The sequence below is a fragment of the Amia ocellicauda genome, chromosome 4, assembly GCF_036373705.1.
Source record: "Amia ocellicauda isolate fAmiCal2 chromosome 4, fAmiCal2.hap1, whole genome shotgun sequence".
NCBI lineage: Eukaryota > Metazoa > Chordata > Actinopteri > Amiiformes > Amiidae > Amia > Amia ocellicauda.
This window is the reverse complement of record NC_089853.1, coordinates 46,687,182-46,712,267: the sequence shown is the minus strand read 5'-3', so window position 1 is coordinate 46,712,267 and position 25,086 is coordinate 46,687,182.

The following is a 25,086-nucleotide window of genomic DNA, read 5'->3' as shown; positions in this document are numbered from 1 at the left end:
AACAAAACACATACAATGATGTAAACAAATCAACAAATATATAACATTTGCTTCTTGGGAGAAAAGGGAATTTTTAATTTAGATTTATTTTTGCTGGAATGGAATTTATTAGAAAGCTGAATCTCCTGTTGCCAAAAAGAGGAATCTGCACTTGGCATGTGACTGGGGGATTTGGTGACATGACGAAAACTGACATTTGATCCCAGTGGATGGTTGAAAGCTCCCTTGCGTTACTAGGCCTGTATTACCACTTTTTAAACCTGATGGATTCTGTTTCTGCATGTTCTGTGGGCATATGGACTGTATGATCTTAACGCTTGTTTCCCCAAAGCTAGTGGATCTAGTATCAGAACCTGACATTATTAGCTATTATTATTTATTTGTTTGTGTATGTTTGGTTTTAGACTCCTAATGTCACTAAAGTAAACAATATTATGCTTAACTGTGTTTGGCATTCTTACTGATCCAGGAAGAGGAGTTTTGTTTCTTTTCTTTCTGGAAATCCTGCTGATGTTACTATGGAGATAGCAATCTGGTATTATATTCAGTGATTAAAAAAAGATCAGAATTCAGCTGTTATTCATTGATTGAAGTGCTTCTTTGTTGAATTGGATGTGTTTCTGGTCCTGTGTTTTTAGCAGTTTAAAAGGGCAGTCAAACATCAGACAATATGCCAGAAACTTAAGAAAAGCACAGCAATTGCATGGTATAAGCATTGGAAAACAATAGACAACAATTAAAATGCAGACAAAATGCATACAATGTAGACTAATAAACTCTTATAATGGTAGAGATGTGTTTACCCTTTCCTATGCTCAAAGAATCAAATGGCAAACATTTATGATTTGTTTTGCTATTGCTTCTCTGATTATGAGAATGCACTTATTCCCTTCAGTTATTTAAACAGCTGCTCAGGATTTCATTGCCGAATGAAATGTAATTTACTTTATCTCTCTCTGAGCACACACTGACATGAATATACCTGTGTTAAATCATTTATAGAGTTATCCTCTTCCACCCTCTCTATAATTCAATCATCTCTCCAAAGTATATATCACAATACACTTCTTAAGATGTGTTGATAAATCCCATTGTTCAACATACTACGGTGGCCCTGAAGTGCAAAACACATGCAAATAAAAATATATATATATGACTTTACAATTAAACACCAGCAAACTTAAAAAGTGTCTGCAAACTTAAAAAAGTTGCTACAAACTTTAAAAACGTGTCTGCAAATTTAAAAAAGTTGCTGCAAACAAAACAAATTCTGCAAACTAAATCAAATTCCATACTGGAAATGACAAATAAAGTAGGCAGGCTTTGACGGTAACGAAAAGAAAATTATTCCATCTCTGAGGAACCAGTATTCTGAATTCAGGGTTGCCAGATTGAGGGGAATCCCCCCATTTATGGGGGAAACCAAAGCCATGGGGGGAAAATGGGGGGAAATATTGCATGAGGGGAAACGTGGGGGAAAAGGATATCAAACAGGGTGGTAAACGGGGTGTTCTTTTCCTCATTTTAATTTTCCCATAGTGCTCTCATGATGTTAAAAGAAAAGCATCGACTTTCCAACTGGTCAAGTTTCAAAAACTGTTGGGGCTGATGGCGGCCACCTTAAATATTCTCCCCCTGGGACTTATGCACATGCGTCCATTACAACGCTGGTTAAACGCCCACAGGCTACACCCAGTGAGAGACAAACACCACACACTGACAGTGACCTCAATATGCTGGCAGGCACTGTCCTGGTGGATAAAGCAAAGCAATCTGTGCCTCGGCTCTCCCCTCGGATGCCAGCACAGATGGGAAGTCATCACCACAGATGCCTCAGGTACAGGCTGGGGCGCTGTCTGGAATGGGATGGGCGTCAGAGGGATGTAGAGCAGTCGTCCACTCAAATCAACATACAGGAGCTGCAAGCAGTTTGGCTGGCGCTGCACCACTTTCGCCATGGTCTGACAGACAGGCGTGTCCTGGTTCAGACAGACAACACATCAGTGGTGGCCTACATCAACCACCAGGGAGGCCTACACTCCCCCAGACTACATCGTGTGGTGTGCAGACTTCTCCTGTGGGTGCAGGACAATCTCTGCTCCATACGGACAGCTCGGAGTGGAGACTGAATCCTCAGGTGGTGGAGCAGATCTGGGAAAGGATGGGACAAGCTCGGCTTGACCTCTTTGCCACATGGGCAATGACACACTGCCCACTGTGGTTCTCCCTGGAAACAGGAGGCGGTCCCCTGGGTGTGGACGCTTTTGCTCACCCATGGACGCAGGAACTTCTGTACACCTTACCCCGACTGCCACTTCTTCCACTGACACTGGAGAGAATTCGCCAGGACGGTGCCCAAGTCCTCCTGATCGCCCCCTGGTGGCTGAGACAGTTGTGGTTTGCGACACTGGCACAGATGATCAGCGCGGATCCATGGCAGCTTCCGATTCGACATGACTTGCTGAGTCATGCAGTAGGATTGCTGTGGCACCCCAACCCAGCACAGCTGCAGAAGTGGGTTTGGCCCCTGAAAGGCAACACCTAATGTCTATGGGGCTGCCTGACAATTTTGTGGAAATGCTGCAGTCGGCCAGGGCCCCCTCCACCAGCGCTCAATATACTTATAAGTGGTCAGCCTTCCAGAACTGGTGTCTAGCCAGATGTGGAGCCGGTGTTGTGCCCCATGTCAACAATCCTGTGCTTCTTGCAACAGCTGCTAGAAGATGGGAAATCTACATTCACGTTGAAGGTGGTTGCCATCTCAGCATGCCATGAAAAGATTGACAATGTCTCCACAGGAGCCCATTTCCTGGCAACCCAATTTCCGAGACCACCAATAAAGGACACAATTCTAGCCTGGGAATCGGAATTAGTTCTGCAAGAACCCTTTGAGCCCATTTCCACAACGGACCTCCGCTTTCTCTTTCTCAAGGCAGCCTTCCTTGTAGCAATAACGTAGGCAAGGAGAATTAGTGAAATTCAAACCTTGTCCATGGATAAAGCCTGTCTGATCTTCTCAGGAAGCAACGACAGAGTTACTCTGACCTAACTAAGGTTGTGTCGGCATTCCACATTAATCAACTGAATGTCCTGGAGTCTTTTTCTCTTTCATAGCACCACACTTGAAGACTTGTGCAATGCTGTGACCTGGTCCGGTTAACAGACCTTCATGAGGTTCTATTCCCTCAATGTGGCAGACCGGCTGCTCCCAAACTTGGGCACCCAGGTAACTTCAAACTGCTAGCCCTTAGGTGCCACGAGGCTGCGCTATGCTTGCCATGATGGGATTGGGGCTAATCAGGTGTCAGGACTCACGACAGCTCTGGTATAGTCTTCCCATTCGGTAATGGCTGTCTTTCGATTTGAAAGGGAATGCTAGGTTATTATCATAACCCCGGTTATGACCCTTCAGGGGTCGCTCGCCCAGACGACCTTCTTGATGAAGAAATGGCAGGGAGCTGCGTCAGGAGGAGACTTTTCACAGACGCCAGGGGTGGGAATTCTTCCTGCCAGCAGAGCCCCTATTGGGCAGCTTTGGTACATGTTTTCAATGATTGTCTTTCCTTTTCAGGGAACCGGGGTATGATAATAACCTATCGTTATTTAACCATAACAAATAGTCAAATAGCCAACATCCACAAATAAACACTTTACTGTATTGCATACTTTAGGTACCTCAGAATTTGTCTCTTGATTCACCAAATAATTCTGCCACTGTATGTATATTTAATAGTAATCACCATAAATTACAATTACCACAATTATAGGGCGAATAGACATTGAATTAAAAAACGAATTACTAAAAAATGTTTGCATTCACTCTAGTGGCATAGGAGTGTATAGGCCTGCACAATATCACAATATCAGTGGAGTCAACGTAAATTCCTCTTTTCAGTTAAAATTCACCCAAATAATAATCACTATTTCAATATTATTTTTATAGCATCTTTCCAATCAATCCATAAGATCTAGGTGCAATTTAAATATGAGAGCTGTTGGATTTTTGTATTTTCTTTCCCCCTCACTATAGTTTTTCAAATGTTTATACAAGTAAACTAACTATATTTAAGGTTTGTTTTTCTTCATACATTCAACTGGATTACATTTTTATCAGCAAGTGGCTGCTTTTAAAGAATATATAACATAAAAACATGACATAAAAAGACTATTAAATGATTATTAACCTTCAGCCTGTTACTGTTACATTTCCAGGGACAGAAGTATGACTATGTAAGAACGCCAATACTGTATATGCAATTCCTCTCTAATAAGGTTATTGTGAAAATGGGGGAAATGTTTGGAAATGGGGGGGAAATTGGCTCTGCACTGGGGGAAATTTCGGAGTAGCATCTGGCAACCCTGATTCAATTCTGCAGACCAGGAAACATCCTTCAGCAACTCAAGTTATTATCACTCTGTTGTCTTCCTATTGTTCTCGTAGGTATTAAAAATACTTCTAAACACAAGACAGGCTGGAGTATTTCATATGTGGTTTTACTTACAACATACAGTGAGGGAAAAAAGTATTTGATCCCCTGCTGATTTTGTACGTTTGCCCACTGAGAAAGAAATGATCAGTCTATAATTTTAATGGTAGGTGTATTTTAACAGTGAGAGACAGAATAACAACAACAAAATCCAGAAAAACGCATTTCAAAAAAGTTATAAATTGATTTGCATCTTAATGAGTGAAATAAGTATTTGATCCCCAATCAATCAGCAAGATTTCTGGCTCCCAGGTGTCTTTTATACAGGTAACGAGCTGAGATTAGGAGCACTCTCTTAAAGGGAGTTCTCTTAATCTCAGCTCGTTACCTGTATAAAAGACACCTGTCCACAGAAGCAATCAATCAATCAGATTCCAAACTCTCCACCATGGCCAAGACCGAAGAGCTGTCCAAGGATGTCAGGGACAAGATTGTAGACCTACACAAGGCTGGAATGGGCTACAAGACCATCGCCAAGCAGCTTGGTGAGAAGGTGACAACAGTTGGTGCGATTATTCGCAAATGGAAGAAACACAAAATAACTGTCAGTCTCCCTCGGTCTGGGGCTCCATGCAAGATCTCACCTCGTGGAGTTTCAATGATCATTAGAACGGTGAGGATCTTGTTAATGATCTCAAGGCAGCTGGGACCGTAGTCACCAAGAAAACAATTGGTAACACACTACGCCGTGAAGGACTGAAATCCTGCAGCGCCCGCAAGGTCCCCCTGCTCAAGAAAGCACATGTACAGGCCCGTCTGAAGTTTGCCAATGAACATCTGAATGATTCAGAGGAGAACTGGGTGAAAGTGTTGTGGTCAGATGAGACCAAAATCGAGCTCTTTGGCATCAACTCAACTCGTCGTGTTTGGAGGAGGAGGAATGACCCCAAGAACACCATCCCCACCGTCAAACATGGAGGTGGAAACATTATGCTTTGGGTTTGTTTTTCTGCTAAGGGGACAGGACAACTGCACCGCATCAAAGGGACGATGGACGGGGCCATGTACCGTCAAATCTTGGGTGAGAACCTCCTTCCCTCAGCCAGGGCATTGAAAATGGGTCGTGGATGGGTATTCCAGCATGACAATGACCCAAAACACACAGCCAAGGCAACAAAGGAGTGGCTCAAGAAGAAGCACATTAAGGTCCTGGAGTGGCCTAGCCAGTCTCCAGACCTTAATCCCATAGAAAATCTGTGGAGGGAGCTGAAGGTTCGAGTTGCCAAATGTCAGCCTCGAAACCTTAATGACTTGGAGAGGATCTGCAAGAAGGAGTGGGACAAAATCCCTCCTGAGATGTGTGCAAACCTGGTGGCCAACTACAAGAAACGTCTGACCTCTGTGATTGCCAACAAGGGTTTTGCCACCAAGTACTAAGTCGAAGGGGTCAAATACTCATTTCCCTCATTAACATGCAAATCAATGTATAACTTTTTTGAAATGCGTTTTTCTGGATTATTTTGTTGTTATTCTGTCTCTCACTGTTAAAATACATCTACCATTAAAATTATAGACTGATCATTTTTTTTGTCAGTGGGCAAATGTACAAAATCAGAAGGGGATCAAATACTTTTTTCCCTCACTGTAAGGTGGGAAATATGAATTATGTAGAACGACATGTTTTGACTGGTAACACGCCTACATGTATCGATTGGAGTCTATTAACAATAATTATAATAATGATAAATGCTTATGAACATGAATTTGAAAAGGCAAAACAAAATGGAAACTAGCTTTTATGTAATTAGATAATTATAACCAAATTGTACTCAGTATAGAGTTAATTCTAAATATGGATCAGATTGTATTTTGTTATGGTTTTATTTAGTAATGTATATAGTTTTATATATGATTTAAATTAGTTTAAATTAGTTGCTTTTATTAGGGTTCTATTTATGTTAGATTTCTTTCAAAAGTCTTTGGAAAATATTTGTTGTGTTTTCGAATATGTCTTGTCATTGTTGTCTTTGTTATTCATGAAGACCTATGTGTGTGAGAGATGTTATTGCTTTTCACAACAGATTACATAAATAGGCATAAATAAAACAGACTGTGAAGTGATTCCCAATGTGTTTCTCTTATGATTTGTGTTTGTATTATTTGTTTTAATTGTATATCCATACTATTCACAGGTACAAAACATTCTGAAACAATTCACAACTGGTCTTCTTCACATAAAGTTATTTTTAACCTGATGCATGACAGAATCAGTGATACACTGTCGCTAGTGGTGGTTAGGGATATCAAGCAATTTCAGGCATGTCACAAATTATTCTTAGTATTCACAGGTAAAACAGAGAAAATTCACAATTAGTCTTCTGAACATTATAGTTGGTTTGGACATTATATGTGCTGTGGTTGAGGAGATAAAACAATTTTACGCATATCAGGTTAAGTGTGTGCGTGTATGTGGAATACAATGTGATTACTTTTTTTCACAAATTATTCACAGTTGGTCTTTTTTAAATAAAAGTATATTTTAACCCTGTATCTGCAGTAGTTAGGGAGATACATATTTTTTCAATGATTTCAGTTTGGTTACATATATGTGATGTTATTGATTTTCACAAATTATTCTTCTGATTCACAAGTTAAACAAAGGTTGTGGTAGAGCAAGTAAAAAATCTAACTAGTATCAAACGTCAAGATAACTTTACCGCGGTTTAAGGAACCCGGCGTTGTGGGTTCGATTCCAGATGTGGGGGTGATTTTAGGCCTTTATATTTATTTATTTTTATTATTATTAATATATTTGATTTTTTCTGAAGTTAAAAGGTATCAGAGTGAAAAACAAACAATTATAATGTGATAGATATGTTTTTTACATAGCTTCGCTTAATTGGAATTGTCTTTCAATAACGTTTCAGGGAACGTGAACTCCTGTAAGACAAAGCTGGAAAATTAATTAATTGATATCCAGTTAGAGTGGATTATTAATTGAAGTGTAAGAAATAAAATTTAAAAAATAACTTAATAATAATAATATTAGGACATCCAAATATGCACTGAATTTAATCAAAATGCTAAAGTAAAATAAATAAATAAATAAATCATTAACTTTGTTAGAAGGACTGTTAACACTGTATTTTCAAAAGATAAAAATAAACTCACTTTCTGAGTAACGTTTCTTACGTAAACCACCAAGGATATAGCGAGTACAGCACTGTAGGTGCTTCAATGTTAGACACACAACAGTAGTAATGTACATAAATAGCATAATGTTTGTTGCTGTGTTTGTGTATTATCCCTCATTAAGACACCCTACATACATTGTATGCCCTGTCAGGACAATGGCAGAGGTGTACACTATATTACCGAGGAGGTATACATTTGAGCTGTGTCCAAACATAAGCATTTATTATTATTATTATTATTATTATTATTATTATTATTATTATTATTATTATTATTATTATTATCTGACTATTTGATTATTTGAATAGTAAACATATTTGCAGCAATTCACTAGCCAAGCTTTTATTGTCAATTACATTAACCATTGTAAAGGAAAGAGGTGTCCCCTTAGAAAGGCAGTGCAGTGCAAGTTGCGGACAATTAATATTTTAATTAACCAATTAACTAAACCAATATGTGGGCTACGCTATATTTACTATTTTCATCTTTGTTGTTATTATTATTATTTCATACCTTCAACATGCTGAGTATGAAAGTAAACTAAAGCCACTTTTTAAATAGGTACCCATCACATTACTCAAGAAGTGTTTTAACTTTGAAGACACTTTTTTGGAAATATTTAGATTTCAAAAGAACTAAACCTAGAAAGCAAATGCTTGGGTCAAATAGTTTTCTACAGAATTCTGTTCAATGACAGAGATTCCAGAACTATAATTAAAGAATGCACTTTTTCTTTGAATCCTTTGTGTGCCCCTCATTTCTGTCTGAATGTTTAATATTTAGCTTGATAAAAGATATATACGTTGATAAGAAAACAATTAAGCAAAAATCTCTTTCAATTTTGTCTACATATAAAAAAAGTTGTCAGGGAGAATTTTTTCCAACACATGGAACTCTAAGATAATATTTAATTACTGAAGGGCTCTGATCACTTTTCTTAATTTATGCCCACGATTTGAAGTAAGATACAGTTCCATAAAGTATACTGTTTTTTTTGTACATTCATTCAGTACAAAGACATTTTAAAGGACAGCTTTAGAGTTTTGTCTCTTGTCCCAGTGTGCATGTGTGTTTGTACCAGAAAGTAATTGTCTTTGTTCTTGTGTTACAGGGCTTCTTTCTATCTGGGATTATTTGTCACTTTCTTTGAAGACGGATTTTCCAGTCGAACTGATAGTAAGGTAAGAGCTCTGGCCACTTCCTTCCTGCTGCAGTGTTTAAAGGATGCTAGTCTGGTCAAGGACACTCTGCCCTCGAATGCCCTGCCTTGCTTTGTGGTCAAGCCCTGTAGGGACTGCAGTTCCCACTAACCACTGATTGGAATCCATGCTCAAAAGAACATCAAATGGCCAGGGTGAAAGACAAGCAGGGCCCTGTTGTCTTGTTGTTGCTGTATTGAAAGCCTGGAAGCGCTTGGGATTTGGTTGGTGTTTAATGCTGTCCTTGTGAAGCCTGAGATTTCAGAGATATGAGGGCTTTTTGATGGAGTACTGCTGTCAGTGTTAGCTACTAATGGCTTTGAAAAACATCACAGCTGTTATCTTGTGTGCTACGAGAGACAAATAAAGTGTTTTGTTCCAGGACTCAGAAAAATGCAATATAATGGGGCAGAAAGGGATCACCATGTTGCACCATGGATATTAGAAACAAACAAACAAACAAATAAACAAATAAACAAATAAATAAATAAATAAATAAATAATCTCCCAGGACTCCTGAATGTAATTTTCAGGGCGAGGGATTATTCCACCTTGGAATATGCAATCCATGATGTTCTAGTTCCCATTGTGGATGAAAATCCCATATGGCTGCTCAGAATTGGCCAAGCACCACCATGGTGGGGTGGAATGGCGGATCGGGCAGATCCCTGCCGCCCTTTTCTCCTGTTAACTTCCTGTGGAAACTGGGCAGTAGGAAATAGTTGGTTACACCTCCTAGTTGACATCTAAGATCTGGCGTGTTGTATTTGGGAATTTATTTGGAAAAATCGATCATATACTTAACAATATTTTTTGGAGAACAGCATGCGTGTATCTACAGCTGTAGATAACAGCAAATTAAGCATCACTTGATGATTGACTCAGATTATTAAACTGATATTATTGTTCATTCTAAACAAAACATCTTCTATTTTTGATGTGGGTGTGTTGCATAGCTTTACTGTACATTGTTAATTTCAATGGAATATAGATTGTAATATGAGAATTAGTAGATTCCCCAAAACAGGGGCTTTGTTTTCATCTCAGATCTATATTCTGTATAATTTATTATATGAAGTTGATTTTGTTCCTCAGCCTTTGGTGTTTGTCAGTTCAACATAATTTTTATTTAAGTTAATCATGTTGTATTGGTTCATTTTTTAAATGTGATTTGAAATTGCTCTCATCAGTTCCTGGAAGTGTAAAAGTGTCTTCATGGGATATGTCATTTTATTTGGGACTAAGTGTTTTTAACAATGTTATCTAAGACAAACACCGTGAGCTTGCCTTTTAAAGAAAAAGTCTTAAACTAGAATAAATAGATTGACCAAAATATCTTCCTAAAATTCTGAATCTTTCTTATTCATGCAAGGAAACTCTAATCTAAAGAATATAATACAAATCTCATTGGTTAAAAGAAATCGGGATTTGATCTTTCCTAATGGATTAAAATAAAGTCTTCTGTGTGATTCAATCTAGAAGCAAATAGGATAATTGAAATCCTATAATGCAGCAAAATAATCCTTTAGGATTTTGTCAACTATGTTTGTATGCAGTATGATACAGTCTTAGGTTTCTCTTGTATTCACTTTACATTTTATAGCACATTAATTTATATACTTTCTTCTATATGCTCTCATCAGTATTTGTTAATCTTATCAAAAACTGTTAAAAACAAATAAACAACAAAAGCATATGTGCATATTTAATATATTTTTAAAGCAGCAAACCCAGTATTATTTTTATAAGTGAATAAAGTTTAAATTATGATATCAGTGAATTGGGATTTTTCAAATAATTAAATAATACATAAATAAATAATCCAAAAACGTCAGGGCTGTTAGCACTGGTGCCATTATTTTTTTTTAGTTGGTGGAACCAGCACCTCATTTGGTCGCACCATTAATATTTTTTGTGGCATCGTACAAAATAAAAAAATGTAATTTTAGAAAGTATTGCATTTGCCATTGCAGTCATGGATATTTGCTGTCACACACGTTGAGTAAATGATGTAAAAATTGGTAAAACACTAGAATACTTGTATATTAAAATTTATTAGAAGGGAGAAAATTTGTTGAATTTATGTTCATGCCTTGCTAGCTCCATCAGTGACGTGAAAAACAACTCAAGTAAGATCAGTAAAACAAAGTATTAAACAACTAGATGCGAGACATGAGCCACAGCTGCACACTGTTTCATTTGAAAACATTGTCACATGACAGCCATGGATTCCGTGATGTATGTGTCTCGAGTATTGTTCTCCGTACATCAAAACCACCCTTTTTGGGATTTTCCAGCAAAAAAAGCATGAGTGCTGGCTGTATAGCTCATTTGCATATTAACACACACATTTGCATGATGTTGGGATAACAGCTACTATACCATGTAAACCCCAAGAGGGAGAGGGTAATTTAATCTTTAACTAAGGTTAAAACATGCATGTAAACTCCGCCTTTGATAGCAGCAGGGGCATACCTTGTGGCCAAATCTTGAACAGTACCTTATACAGAACCCTAGATGCTAATTAGGTTATAACAGAAAGTCATATTCATACCTAGTTATCTTTCAAATCAAGAATACAGTACTACCCAAAGGGGGATGGGACATTGCTCATTTCCAATGGGGAACTCATGATTGCATTGGCTAATAAAACTGCTTATTGGCCGCTGTGTGTTGACACTCAGGCAGAATCCCCCCCTGCCTGATATAATTAGAACAGCACACAGCAACATTTTTGTTCCTAAGCTTTGCTACGGGAACTGTATTTATGATATTTTTCTTCCCGCGTCATTTAAAGGTTGTCTCCTTATCAGAACTGTAAATGAAAAGGCTCTAGGCAGAAAACAAGTTTAAAAATTATATAATATGTAATATAATTCTAAAGGCTTATAATTCTGCTTTTTCCTTTTTTATATGAGCTGCATAGTCATATACCTCTACGGGTTTTCTTGGAGCTAAAAAATGAATATGAGGATGTTCACTATGCAGTATTTCACCTCTGATTGCTTTGTCCAGTGGTGTAGGTATCTGCAATGAACATGCCTTATAAATACAAGTAGTTATATGAAAAAAGGCGTGTGCAGCTCTGACTGGCTGAAGTGTACACTTGGTATTCAGGATCTATCTGGCACTATTCAAACACATGCACTATTAATGTATTTATTTGTTTGTTTGTAATGTCTTCATTAGCTGTAACACTGTACCCCTGAGTCCATGAGCTCCAAATTGTAAATTAGAATCATAGTTTTTTTATCTTTCTTTATCTTTCCTTCTTCTCTTTTTTTTCTTATTCTGCACAAGGACAGTGTAGCATAATGCTTCTTACTGCCACATAGGCTGATACTGACCTCATTTCAGAAGGCGTGGGGAAACCAGAATCGTTTAAAGCAGTCTCAAACAAATTCTGTTCCTATTATTTATTTATTTTTGTCCTCACACTCCATCGATCGTATTCTGCATGTGCACATGTGCCAGCTATTACAGTAAATTATGAGTTCATCCTGTGAGTTCACTGTGGACCCTCAGAATGCATAGAGAGCGAACATTACCGACATCTGTCCCATCAGATTGATAGATGTGTTTTATATCATAAGCAAGGTGAGCTCAGGTGATGTGCCCTCAATCACAGGAGGCCACATCTGTTGTCTGATAAGCTCTTGACACCCTAGGGTCCCTTACTGACCTTGAAAGGCATTATGTGTTTGAAATAATCCACGGATGTGTTCAGTATGGAGGCTGTTTCTCATTTGTATTTTATTTAGTCGGTAACATGTATAGCCTTGCGTGGGGGCAGTGGCTGAAACAAGTAAAGGGGCAGTTCAGTCCGGGGGTGCAGGCAAAGTGCGGTCAAACTTTCTGATTGCAGATCGCGGCATGGATCAGGGGATTAGCGATAGGGACAAGTGGGGCACTTCGGAAAAAATGGGCAGGGGAAGGAAAAGGGGCAGTGGCTCGTACCAGCCCTAACCCCCCCCTCCCCCCGCACGTCCCTGATTTTGTTCATGGTGGAACTCCAGCTTAAGGGGTGCAAGCTTTGCCATTCAGACCAAAAGGGTACATAATCTCTCCCTTGTCCATGCACCTTTCAAACACCATTTATCTCTTGTAATTAATTTCCATTTGGAGGCAGTAGATAATATCTCCCTTTTCAAGTTGTCGTGTACCTGGTCTGACATTGCGTTCTGGTGACCTACAAGCTCTGATATGAAAGTAATTCACCTCAAAGTGGAGCCAGGTCTCCTTGACAACGGCCAATAGAACAACGGGACTTAGTTACCCAAGAGTGATCGACAACGCGTACGCTGGCATAATCAAGCTTGCAGGCTGGGGCCGTGTCTCCCAGTCACCAGCAGCTATGGCCCAGTTCTGTGGGGATTTAATGAGACCAGCTTCCACTGAAGATAAAGTGCAGCAACGGCATCGGTGGCAGCAGCAGCAGATCCCCTGGTTAAAGCAATACTGAGCTCTGAGCCTGTCTCCCGATAAGCACATTAAGCACTTTACAGGGAGTTATCCTGAACCTGATGGTGAGAGTGACATATGCGCCGGAGGAACCAGAATATATGAGAAACGGAGAAGATTCCTCACAAGTGTTGGTATTGTAGTATCAGTTTTGTATGGTAATATTATCATCCTTGTTCTACATTTTGTGTACTATAGTATTTATACTGCAGAACCTTTGTATAGTGTACTTTGGGATCTGATGACTATTTTATTTGTACTATATATATATATATATTTTTTTTTTTTTAACTCTAGTACTTAGTTCACAGCACTTTTTTATCAATGAAAGTGTGCCCTAACTGTGTGTCTTCCCAGACTTCTTCCTGGTTATTTCTGCTTAGATGATTTACAGACTAACAAAGCCAATCCGGTAAATATTCTGAAAAGATGCATGAGAGCTGCAGATGTGGATATGTCAAAATTGTCTGAAAATTTCAAGCGAAATCTGTCAAAGAAATTGAATTGTGTGGTAAGAAAATGCCATTTATATTTGTTATACTTTCAGCAAAACCTTCCTGTCCTGAGCTAACGGTAGACAGCTGTGGCACATATGTAAAATCTGCAGCGTGTTCATTCACATCTTAAGTTAAATTTTTTAACACCTCTCACTGCGAACTCCAGTCTTCAAGCATCATCTGAACCGATGGAAGGAATACTGCAAACTTGAGAAAGTGTTGCATCAAGTCTGGATAAACTGCAAGAGCAAAAACTGCCCACTAAGCAGAGGAGAAAATTGAAGCATTTTGTATAAACTTAATACTTTGGGGAAAACATATATGTTTCATTTGTAAAAGCTTTTTTTTTCTGTTTTTACATCAGCAAAACAGCCTTTCTACAATTTTACAGAGCAGCAATGCGTGCATAGCAGTACATTTTTATATCAGTGTGTGGGAAATGCCTTGGAAATATTGCGACCCTTTTTCTTTGCAACTTTGTTTTTCTTTGGCCTTTTTGACCTCGATGTTCCAGACTTTCAGAATGCTTCTAAACATTGCTGGCATATTAAAATAGTACTCTCACACAACATAGACACACTGTAAGGGTCCTGTGAATATATTTCCAGTACAGTTATTTTTATGTGCTATAATTTCTTTGGGGAGTAAAGATGCCTTTCTGCATTAGTGCAGGATAGAGATTCAGTCATCTAGAGATAATATAGCAAGAAGAAATTTGTTTGGTAATGCAACACAGCAGGACACCAAACAGCACTTGTAATTCCAGATAAAAACAAGAAAACCCAGGGCTAAAACTAGCATGCAGACTCCAAATATCATTGATATCTTTGTTTTCTTGTCTTGTCACAGAGTTCAGGATTCTTAGCTCTCCTGTGATTGATAAAACTAAAGAAAATTGTGGTTATCTTATTTTTCTATAAAATGTTCTTTATTTTTTATTCTGTACTACAGAACAGGAAACAACCTCACCTAGCAGCATTTGAAGGCAACACCTGTGGTATTCACGTGTGCTTTGAAACTTTCCTCAGTCATTTAAATGCTATATTAAAGGAAGCTTGTGCAATAAAACTTGCTGGAGTGTTGACGCTTTCTTTGCATTGCTGCCTGGATTCATAATATTAAAAGACCTGCCAATCCACACATACAGTGATTCACCAGTATGCTCAGATTGTGGCACGTTCTCTCTCTCTCTCTCTCTCAAAAGAAGGCTGAAAGACTTTGTGATAAAGTTTCCCATGAGCACTTTGGGGATTTTATTCCAAAGCTCCTGCATTTGCAATTTGTTTCAGACTTGTTTGCATATACAGTATTTGCAGGTCGCTATTCCCTTGTCAAGAAACCAAAAACCATGAAAGAAACACGACAAGTCAATATATTGTGAATGCAAATCCAGACATTGGATAAATGCAACGTTAGTCTTCTTTTGTCATCCCTTTTTGGAATAAAGAGATGCCAGTATGAAGTTGGGGTGTGGGTATTTGTGCTTCAGTCAAGCTTTTTTCCTATGATTCTGCAATCTTTCGATGCATATCAGAAAGAAAGCATGTGGTCTGTTAGACAAACTTGAAACTTGGGAAGTAGGTTAAACAAAATGCTGCATGAATTCCAAATGTCCAATTTTCCATTTTCTGAAAGGTGTAATGTTCTAAATACTGCCAAGCCTAAACTGTTAAAATGAAAATCTATGTTACTGACTGAACTTGAAATTATGTTTTACTTCTTAGATGCTTATTTTTAACATTGAAGACGTAATTGTATAACTGATGTAACAGATGGTGCATGTACTAAGAACATTCAGAGATTTAATTGTCAAGATTTCTCTTTGTGATCATGTTACTGTTTAACACGGAAAGAGGCCGTTAAAAACACAAGAACATTAGAGAGGCTAAAAAGAAGATCCCGTGTTGCTTGCTTGGATTGTGACTCCAGAAATGTATCCATTGTGAGAGCCCAGAGAGTCAACCTCAGATGTGTCTCTTTTTAGGTTTATCCAGAATCCCACAACTCTTTAATAAAGAAGTGCTTGCTATTTTTCTTGAACATACATAAACATAGTCTCTACTAATGTGAATCATTGCTAACTTCTGGAATATGTTTAATTCACAAATCCTTCAGAAATCATTATGTTATTAAAACAAAAAATAGTCATAGAAAGAGGTCAGGACGCTGAGGGAATCTACTATCCCTGCTAACCCACCACCACCAGGATAATTGTCAAGTATTTTTCTCCAGTAAACTTGCAAGTTGTGCACACTGAAATGCTCATGGTCTCTGTGCTGTGAGCTAACATTTTTTAAACACGCTCAGTTCAGAAGCCACATTGATTTCCCTCAAGACCAGAATGCTGAATGAATCCGTGCTCAGGCCTGCTGGTTAGTGAATAACCTTTCTTGTGTGCAAATACTATTCACACTGCTTCTTAACACTTCCCCCACTTACAACCTGCTGCCCTGAAAGAAATCACTTTCATGAGCAAAGAAACATGGCAGCCACTGACACATTATTCTGTAGGCCACTGAGGAGGTCCCAGTGTTTAGTGTTGCCCCTCTTACTATTGCAAGAATGCCACGGGAGTATTGATTTGCGTTTACGTTCAGCATGTGATGTGCAAATGCTTCATGGAGCCCTGATTTTTCAGTCAATCCACACTCTTCTCTTGCTTTGCACAGAGCACAGATGTTAACATTGATTCAGCTGTGTGTCTGTTCATTTTGGGAGATGTGAAGGGTCATTTTTCGAGGTGGGCTCCTGTCCTTTTTTTTCTCTTTTCTTTTTTTGAAACTGTGACTAGCTGATGTCCACAACCTCAAACACTCTATGATTAATCCAGCTGGAAACATTTCACTGTCTGAATTTCTTCGAGCAGATGGGAGCTGAACATATTTGTCATCGGGCTGTCTTCCCCTCAGCTGAAATGCTTATTTTATTGAACATTGATGGCACAGATTTTATTTGAATAGACGACGGAGAGCAATTTTATTGAATTAATTTAATGAAGTGCTGTTCATAGATGAGAGAACTGTTTACATCACTGTATAAAGGTCACCTATTACACCACATGGGGGGGGTGTTTGGGTGTTGCAGGTAGCATAGTGATGCCAAGGGGAACTAAGTAGGCAACATTCAGGCTAGGGGAGGACAGGGAGAGAGTGATTTATACTGCAGAACCTCACAGTAGAAATGTCTCAATGTGGAAACATGAGAAAGAAACATCTGGATTCTAATACTTTCAAAGCTGCATGTGATTGGGAAGTAAACAAGGGAAGTGAGATGTTAGTAATGTTTTTTTTTCATTAGGTTTGCAATGGGAAGGTTGGGTATACTAGTGAAAAATTCTTTAAGGGTGTGAGCGGTTACGTCTGTCTCCGGCACAGTATTCTGTGGTAACTGTTGATCTGGTTGCCCACTCTGCCAGTACCAAGCCTGTACCCAGCCTGTGTTGGTATTATATTAACATGCTTTAATCTGCTGGGGGCTTATTGGAAACAAAATCCAAGGCAAAGCTGTTAAAGCTCCTCAGTCATGTCCTTTTAATTTAGCCAAGTCTCCTCTGTCCGGCTGGATGACTAGTTTGGGTAGCTAGGGTGAATTAGAGACCTCTGTCTAATCTCCAGTGACACACAAGGGGGCGTGGGGGATGGTGTGTGTGTGTGTGTCTCTACTGGGCTATTTGCTCCTAAAATTGACCATGTTAGGGTGTTCAAATGAAGACACAGTAAATGCAGCCTGATGAAGAGACAGTTCTGTTGAATGGTTTTAATGAAAAATGCCATCTGGTGAACTTTTGTTTGGAATTTATTTTCCTCCGGTACACTCCAGTGGAATTAGACTACAAACCCGGCCTTAGCCCTGGTTAATTTAAAATGATACTGCTTTTCAAAAGCTGAAAATAATAATAAAAAATTAAAAAACTGAAGAAAACAAAATCTGCTTTTCTATTGCAAACTGGGTCAGTTGGTTATTCAACATACTGGTGTGACTTGGTGTTGGTGTTGAATGATAAACTTGAAATAAAATATTTAGTTTCTTACTGATATTTCAAAGCATACAGTGGGGGAAAAAAGTATTTGATCCCTTGCTGATTTTGTATGTTTGCCCACTGACAAATAAATGATCAGTCTATAATTTTAATGGGAGTGTATTTTAACAGTGAGAGACAGAATAACAACAAAAAAATCCAGAAAAACGCATTCAAAAAAGTTATAAATTGATTTGCATGTTAATGCGGGAAATAAGTATTTGATCCCCTATCAATCTGCAAGATTTCTGGCTCCCAGGTGTCTTTTATACAGGTAACGAGCTGAGATTAGGAGCACTCTCTTAAAGGGAGTGCTCCTAATCTCAGCTCGTTACCTGTATAAAAGACACCTGTCCACAGAAGCAATCAATCAATCAGATTCCAAACTCTCCACCATGGCTAAGACCAAAGAGCTGTCCAAGGATGTCAGGGACAAGATTGTAGACCTACACAAGGCTGGAATGGGCTACAAGACCATTGCCAAGCAGCTTGGTGAGAAGGTGACAACAGTTGGTGCGATTATTCGCAAATGGAAGAAACACAAAATAACTGTCAGTCTCCCTCGGTCTGGGGCTCCATGCAAGATCTCACCTCGTGGAGTTTCAATGATCATTAGAACGGTGAGGAATCAGCCCAGAACTACACGGGAGGATCTTGTTAATGATCTCAAGGCAGCTGGGACCATAGTCACCAAGAAAACAATTGGTAACACTACGCCGTGAAGGACTGAAATCCTGCAGCACCCGCAAGGTCCCCCTGCTCAAGAAAGCACATGTACAGGCCCGTCTGAAGTTTGCCAATGAACATCTGAATGATTCAGAGGAGAACTGGGTGAAAGTGTTGTGGTCAGATGAGACCAAAATCAAGCTCTTTGTTATCAACTCAACTCGCCGTGTTTGGAGGAGGAGGAATGACCCCAAGAACACCATCCCCACCGTCAAACATGGAGGTGGAAACATTATGCTTTGGGGGTGTTTTTCTGCTAAGGGGACAGGACAACTGCACCGCATCAAAGGGACGATTGACGGGGCCATGTACCGTCAAATCTTGGGTGAGAACCTACTTCCCTCAGCCAGGGCATTGAAAATGGGTCGTGGATGGGTATTCCAGCATGACAATGACCCAAAACACACAGCCAAGGCAACAAAGGAGTGGCTCAAGAAGAAGCACATTAAGGTCCTGGAGTGGCCTAGCCAGTCTCCAGACCTTAATCCCATAGAAAATCTGTGGAGGGAGCTGAAGGTTCGAGTTGCCAAACGTCAGCCTCGAAACCTTAATGACTTGGAGAGGATCTGCAAAGAGGAGTGGGACAAAATCCCTCCTGAGATGTGTGCAAACCTGGTGGCCAACTACAAGAAACGTCTGACCTCTGTGATTGCCAACAAGGGTTTTGCCACCAAGTACTAAGTCGAAGGGGTCAAATACTTATTTCCCTCATTAACATGAAAATCAATTTATAACTTTTTTGAAATGCGTCTTTCTGGATTTTTTTGTTGTTATTCTGTCTCTCACTGTTAAAATACACCTACCATTAAAATTATAGATTGATCATTTCTTTATCAGTGGGCAAATGTACAAAATCAGCAGGGGATCAAATACTTTTTTCCCCCACTGTATACATCTGAACAGTAAGATGAATAATGAGCAAGATATAGTATCATTTGAGTTGAATGGCACACACAATCTTAAGTTAGCAAATTAATTACCCAAAATATGGGAAATACACAGCTAAAGGCCTAGCAAAGTATAGGAAAGCATATTAAGAGATTTTGTAAAGCAGTATATAAACTGAAAAAACAACACAGTAAATGTACAGTACAGATATGAGAAACTACAAAATGAATGTGCAGATACACCATGATAAGCTTTCACAAGGTTATCCACTGCTATAAATATCTTAGTCCACTCCATGTCTCCTCTCTGACTCTTCCTAAGAGCTAATTGAGACAACAGCAGAGTGAGCACAGGCAGTGACATTTCTAGACAGGAAGGGAAGGAGCCCACAAGCTTTCGAGCACCAGACAAGCCCGGGTAATGGATAGTGTTTTTTGGGAAAGCGCCATTGTCTCTTCCATGCCAACATATTTATTATTAATGCTGGTAATATATGATACAAACATACGTTATTAATTTAAAAAAATATTGGTTTTATTGCTTTATCTTCAAAAAAAAATAATTGTGCCTTTTCTTGTTTTTACATAGTACTATTCGTGTACCCAACTGCCTGTAAAGTGTGCTTGGTCCTGCGGGAGCATTAAGTCAGGAGATGTGCTCTACTTTAAGTCAATACCCTATATAAAACAAAATGCAATTATCTGATAGCCAAGGCTCACAGGGACTCACTTCCTATTTTATGAGACACAAGGTACTGACCTATTTTTCAGCCCAGGTATCTACATCACACACACACTCCCACACGTACATTGCTCCAGTCACCGTACACCAGCATGGCTATAGTCTCTCCGCCCCTATAGTGAGACACAGACGGATTTGGCCTCTGTCAGTCCGCCCTCTCCTACACTGTCCACGGATGAAATATGCATGACTTACAATGGGAAATGAACCCTGCAGAGAGAGACACTTATTGTCTGCAAATTAAACGGGTGGAGAGAGTTAAGTGTAGGCATGTCTGATTGCAGTTTGCTGGATGGCACATGGCCATGGACCACTGAGGTTAACACCCAGACTCTTACTTAATTGCCACGGGAGCTTTAATGACATCTCTTTGCCTCTGGCCATCGTTGCAGATGAGACAAGTCATCACAGTAAAAGATCGTTTGTTCTGGATTTGACGTTGTCCGATTGGAGAGGCTCCATTGATAGTTTGATTGATCATCCAAAACACTACTAATGGCAGCATTTCTCAGGAAAGAGCATCACCTACCAGTTAAAGGTACAACTACCAGAGGGAAACCAATTGTACATTAGAGGAGTGCAGTTTCACATCTTGCAATCAGCCCTCCATCTCTCCCCTCCCCTTCCACATCCCCCGCATAAGAACTTTGACACCAGCTCAGACCTGCAAACAAAGCCCAAGCAGTTACCACACTGCTGCTGTAGTGGCACTTCCCTGATTGAATATTGATTGGGAAAGAGAGGAGAGGACTGGGAAAAAGAGGTAACGCTAACATATTATTCCTTTCATACCCCGCTGACGATGTTAAAATCTTAAAATCTGTTTTTATTTTATTTTTTGGTATATATTTTTTTCCTCCATCTATAAAAAATCAAGCCAGTGACATGACATACCCAGAAAAGCTGACTGGTTTGGTCTGAAATACGAGACATGAAGCATAGGCAGTGCAGTGCGATCAGCCATTACAGGTTCAGGATTACATTTTGCATTAATCAGGCTAACCGCTGGCTTCCTCAGTAACATCCAGACAGGACAGATTTAGCATGATGCATGTCAAACCCAGTGCAAGATGAAAAGTCTTTGCCACATCCCCAGAACTCGATGGAGTGATTGCCCAGACTGACAGGTGTTTGCTGATTCAAATTAGGTTTCAGCCTTCCTGTTTATCAACGTGACAGGTGAGAGCTCTCAACACTTTGCCCAAGCTAGGCACCCAGTTCCATTTTGTATTATGCTTATAGTTCATCTTAGTTTTCCCTGATCTGTTAACTATTCAATATGGCGGAGGCCATGGAGTGCACACTACACCCGTACTGGAAGCCATTTTCAAATCATGCCTCACAGTTTTCATTTGGATTTGCACTTTAATTTAGTCTACATCGGATTATATTTCACACAGTTGTATTATAGGAAGTGGGACAGGGGAAGTACAGTATATGAATGATGCTTTGTTCTGTAATGTTTCACTGATTTGCTGGGCATTGTTGGGCTGTCTCCCCACCAGTATGACAATGCAAAGGACGTGCAAGCAACTCCTATGCCTTGAAGACCATAAAGTTCAAATTGTTTAATAGAAGGGCATTATTATGCAATTGAAACCCTTGACGGCAACAAAACCAAAAGGCCAACAACAGTGGTCCATGTAAGGGGATTGCTTGATACAGGGAGGTATACACATCATTGCCTGGTGTTTTGTGTAGCCGGCATGTAAGGGGAATTGTTGTAAATCACTGTGGATAAGGAACGGCTTATTTCAATCCCTCCCTTGCTTTTGATCTTCGGGGTCTCGTATTCATCCAGTGCAATGCAGATTTAAGACAACACTTTGCTCTGCGTTCTGTTCTCCAAGTGCTGTGAAGTGATGTAACTAGTTAGGTGTTCTCTGTGAGGTTAATCTGGATTAAGAGTGGAATGGAAGCAAATGAGTTTGCCATTGACATGCTGAATTTGATGGCTCTTGCATTAGTGGTACTTCAAGTTAGAATTATAAGGATCTCCTTGCCTGTTTTCCCTTAAGCCTTTGTAACCAAAACAACAATTGGATTACATACATTTGAGCAATGAGAAAACATGATCTAGTAGCTGAAATGAGACTCAGGCCTTCAATTAGTCACATAAACTTGCCTGATTTGCAGCTGTCCAGTGCTTTAGCAATTCATCTGAAGTGGAGCACAAATTAACTTAGCAGTGTGCCCTATGCTACTCCTGTTTCTTGTAGTTGCCCAGTCATAAGGCTTCAAAAATCTAGCCCTTGAGCAAGGTGCTTCACTTAGATTGCTCCAGTAAAATACCCAGCTGTATAAATGGGTACAAATGTAAGTCGCCCTGGATAAGAGCGTCAGCTAAATGACAATAATAATAATAACTCTGAAATACTTCCGGTACCACGTGCCAGGCCAGGGAGACAGGCAGAGATTAGAAAGTTTAACACGTGGTTGAAAGCTTGGTGTAGGGAAGAGGGGTTTAGGTTTATGGAGCATTGGTCTTTCTTCTGGGATAGATGGGACCTGTACAAACTGGATGGTCTACATCTAAACAGAAGGGGGGCTAATGCATTGGGAGAGCGTATGTGCAGTGAAATTGAGAATCATTTAAACTAGGAACCAGGGGGGCAGGGAGCTCTGACAATGGGAGATTTTCCACCAAGGAAAGAAAACCAAGGGAAACTGCCAGTAGGAAAGTCCTGAAATGTTTGTACCTCAATGCCAGGAGTATAAGTAACCAAGATGTTAGACTTGGAAGCCACAGTGCTGGCGTGTGACTATGATGTTGTAGGAGTGACAGAAACATGGCTTACAGAAAATGATGGGGATGAATACAAGTTGGAAGGATGCACACAGTTTAGGAGAGACGGGTAAAATCGAAGAGGGGGTGGGGTAGCATTATATGTGAAAAATGACATTGAGGCAGAAGAACTTGTATTAGATCCCAGTAACAGAACAGAATCTTTGTGGGTGAAACTTTTGAACAAGAGATATGGAGGATTAGCGGTAGGAGTGTGTTACAGGCCACCAAACTCAGATATTCAGAAAGATGCTGCATTGTACAGTGTAATCAGGACTGCATGTAGCAAGGATGTGGCTGTTATAATGGGGGATTTCAATTTCCCAAACTTAGACTGGGAAAGCCCAGTGGGGACTACAGAAGCAGAAATAGAAATGGTTGAGATGGTAAATGACTACTTTCTAACTCAATTTGTCAGGGAACCAACCAGAGAGAGCGCATGTATTGACTTGATCTTTTCAAATGACCAAGATAGAGTCAGGGGGACAGTAGTTAGAGAACCAATGGCAAATTGTGATTACAATATGGTTAGCTTTGAGGCATTCTTTCAAAAAACAAGGTCCAAGTCTAAAACAATGGTCTACAATTTTAGAAAAGCAAACCCTGAAGGTATGAGACGGCACTTAGAAGAGGTAGACTGGAGCACACTGGATACAGAGTCAGTTGAAAATGGATGGGTATATTTTAAGAATATACTACTTGAGGCTCAGGAGTAATTTGTACCAAAACTTAGCAAATTGAGGAACAAAAAACACTGGCCAAAATGGTTTAATAGAGGTATGCAAAAAAATATAAAGAGGAAGAAAATGTTGTATAGCGCATACAAAAGGGATGGTGATGAGATCTGCAAAGAGATCTTAAGAAAGGGATCAGGAAAGCAAAGAGTGAAATAGAAAGAAACATAGCTCTTGGAGCTAAAACCAATGCAAAGAGTTTTTTTCAATATTACAACAGCAAGCGGTCAATAAAGGACAAGAATGGAGGTATCTTGGAAAACGAACAAGATGTGGCAAATATTCAAAATGAGTATTTCACAGAGGTTTTTACAAAAGAAAAAACAGATGACATGCCACAGGTTGACAATCAGTCCAGTCAAACCCTAAGAGAGATCAGGATAAATGAGGAGGAGGTACTAAAGGGAATAACAGAATTAAAAACAAACAAATCACCTGGGCCAGATGGGATATTTCCAACAATACTTAAAGAAATTAGGGAAATTATTTATAGGCCGCTAACTCGATTATTCCAAATGACAGGGGATGACAGGGGATGTGCCCACTGACTGGAAGACAGCAAATGTCATACCAATCCACAAGAAAGGGGACAAAACTGAGCCAGGAAATTACAGACCAATCAGTCTCACCTTCATCACCTGTAAAATGTTGGAAAATGAAAATGATAAGACAGAAAATAGAGGAGCATCTCAATGAAAACCATATTCTTGGAGATAGTCAACATGGGTTTAGACGAGGCAGATCATGTCTTACTAACTTACTAAATTTTTTTGAACATGCAACTGCAGCTGTAGATCACGTGAAAGCATATGATATGATATACTTAGATTTCCAAAAAGCTTTTGATAAGGTTCCACACCAAAGACTGATCCTCAAATTGGAAGCTGTTCATTGGCATTCAGGGTAATGTAAGTAGATGGATTATGAACTGGTTGATGTATAGGAAACAGAGGGTGTCGATTAGAGGAGTTGCTTCTAACTGGAGTGAGGTTGTTAGTGGAGTTCCACAGGGATCAGTACTAGGGCCTTTGCTTTTTCTAATCTATATTAATGATCTGGGCTCTAGGATAGTTAGCAAACTTGTCAAATTTGCAGATGATACTAAAATAGGTGGCTCAGCAGATACAATCTTGGCAGCACAGGCTATTCAGAGGGACTTAGATAATATTCAGTTGTGGGCCGACACCTGCCAAATGAAATTCAATGTGGACAAGTGCAAGATAATACATGCAGGTAACAAAAATGTCCACTATAATTACACTATGGGAGGTACAGATCTAGATGAAGTAACACATGAGAAAGACCTAGGAGTCTATGTGGACTCCTCACTTTCTCCATCCAAGCAATGTGGGGAAGCAATTAAAAAAAAAGGCAAACAGAATGTTAGGGTATATTGTCAAAAGTGTAGAATTTAA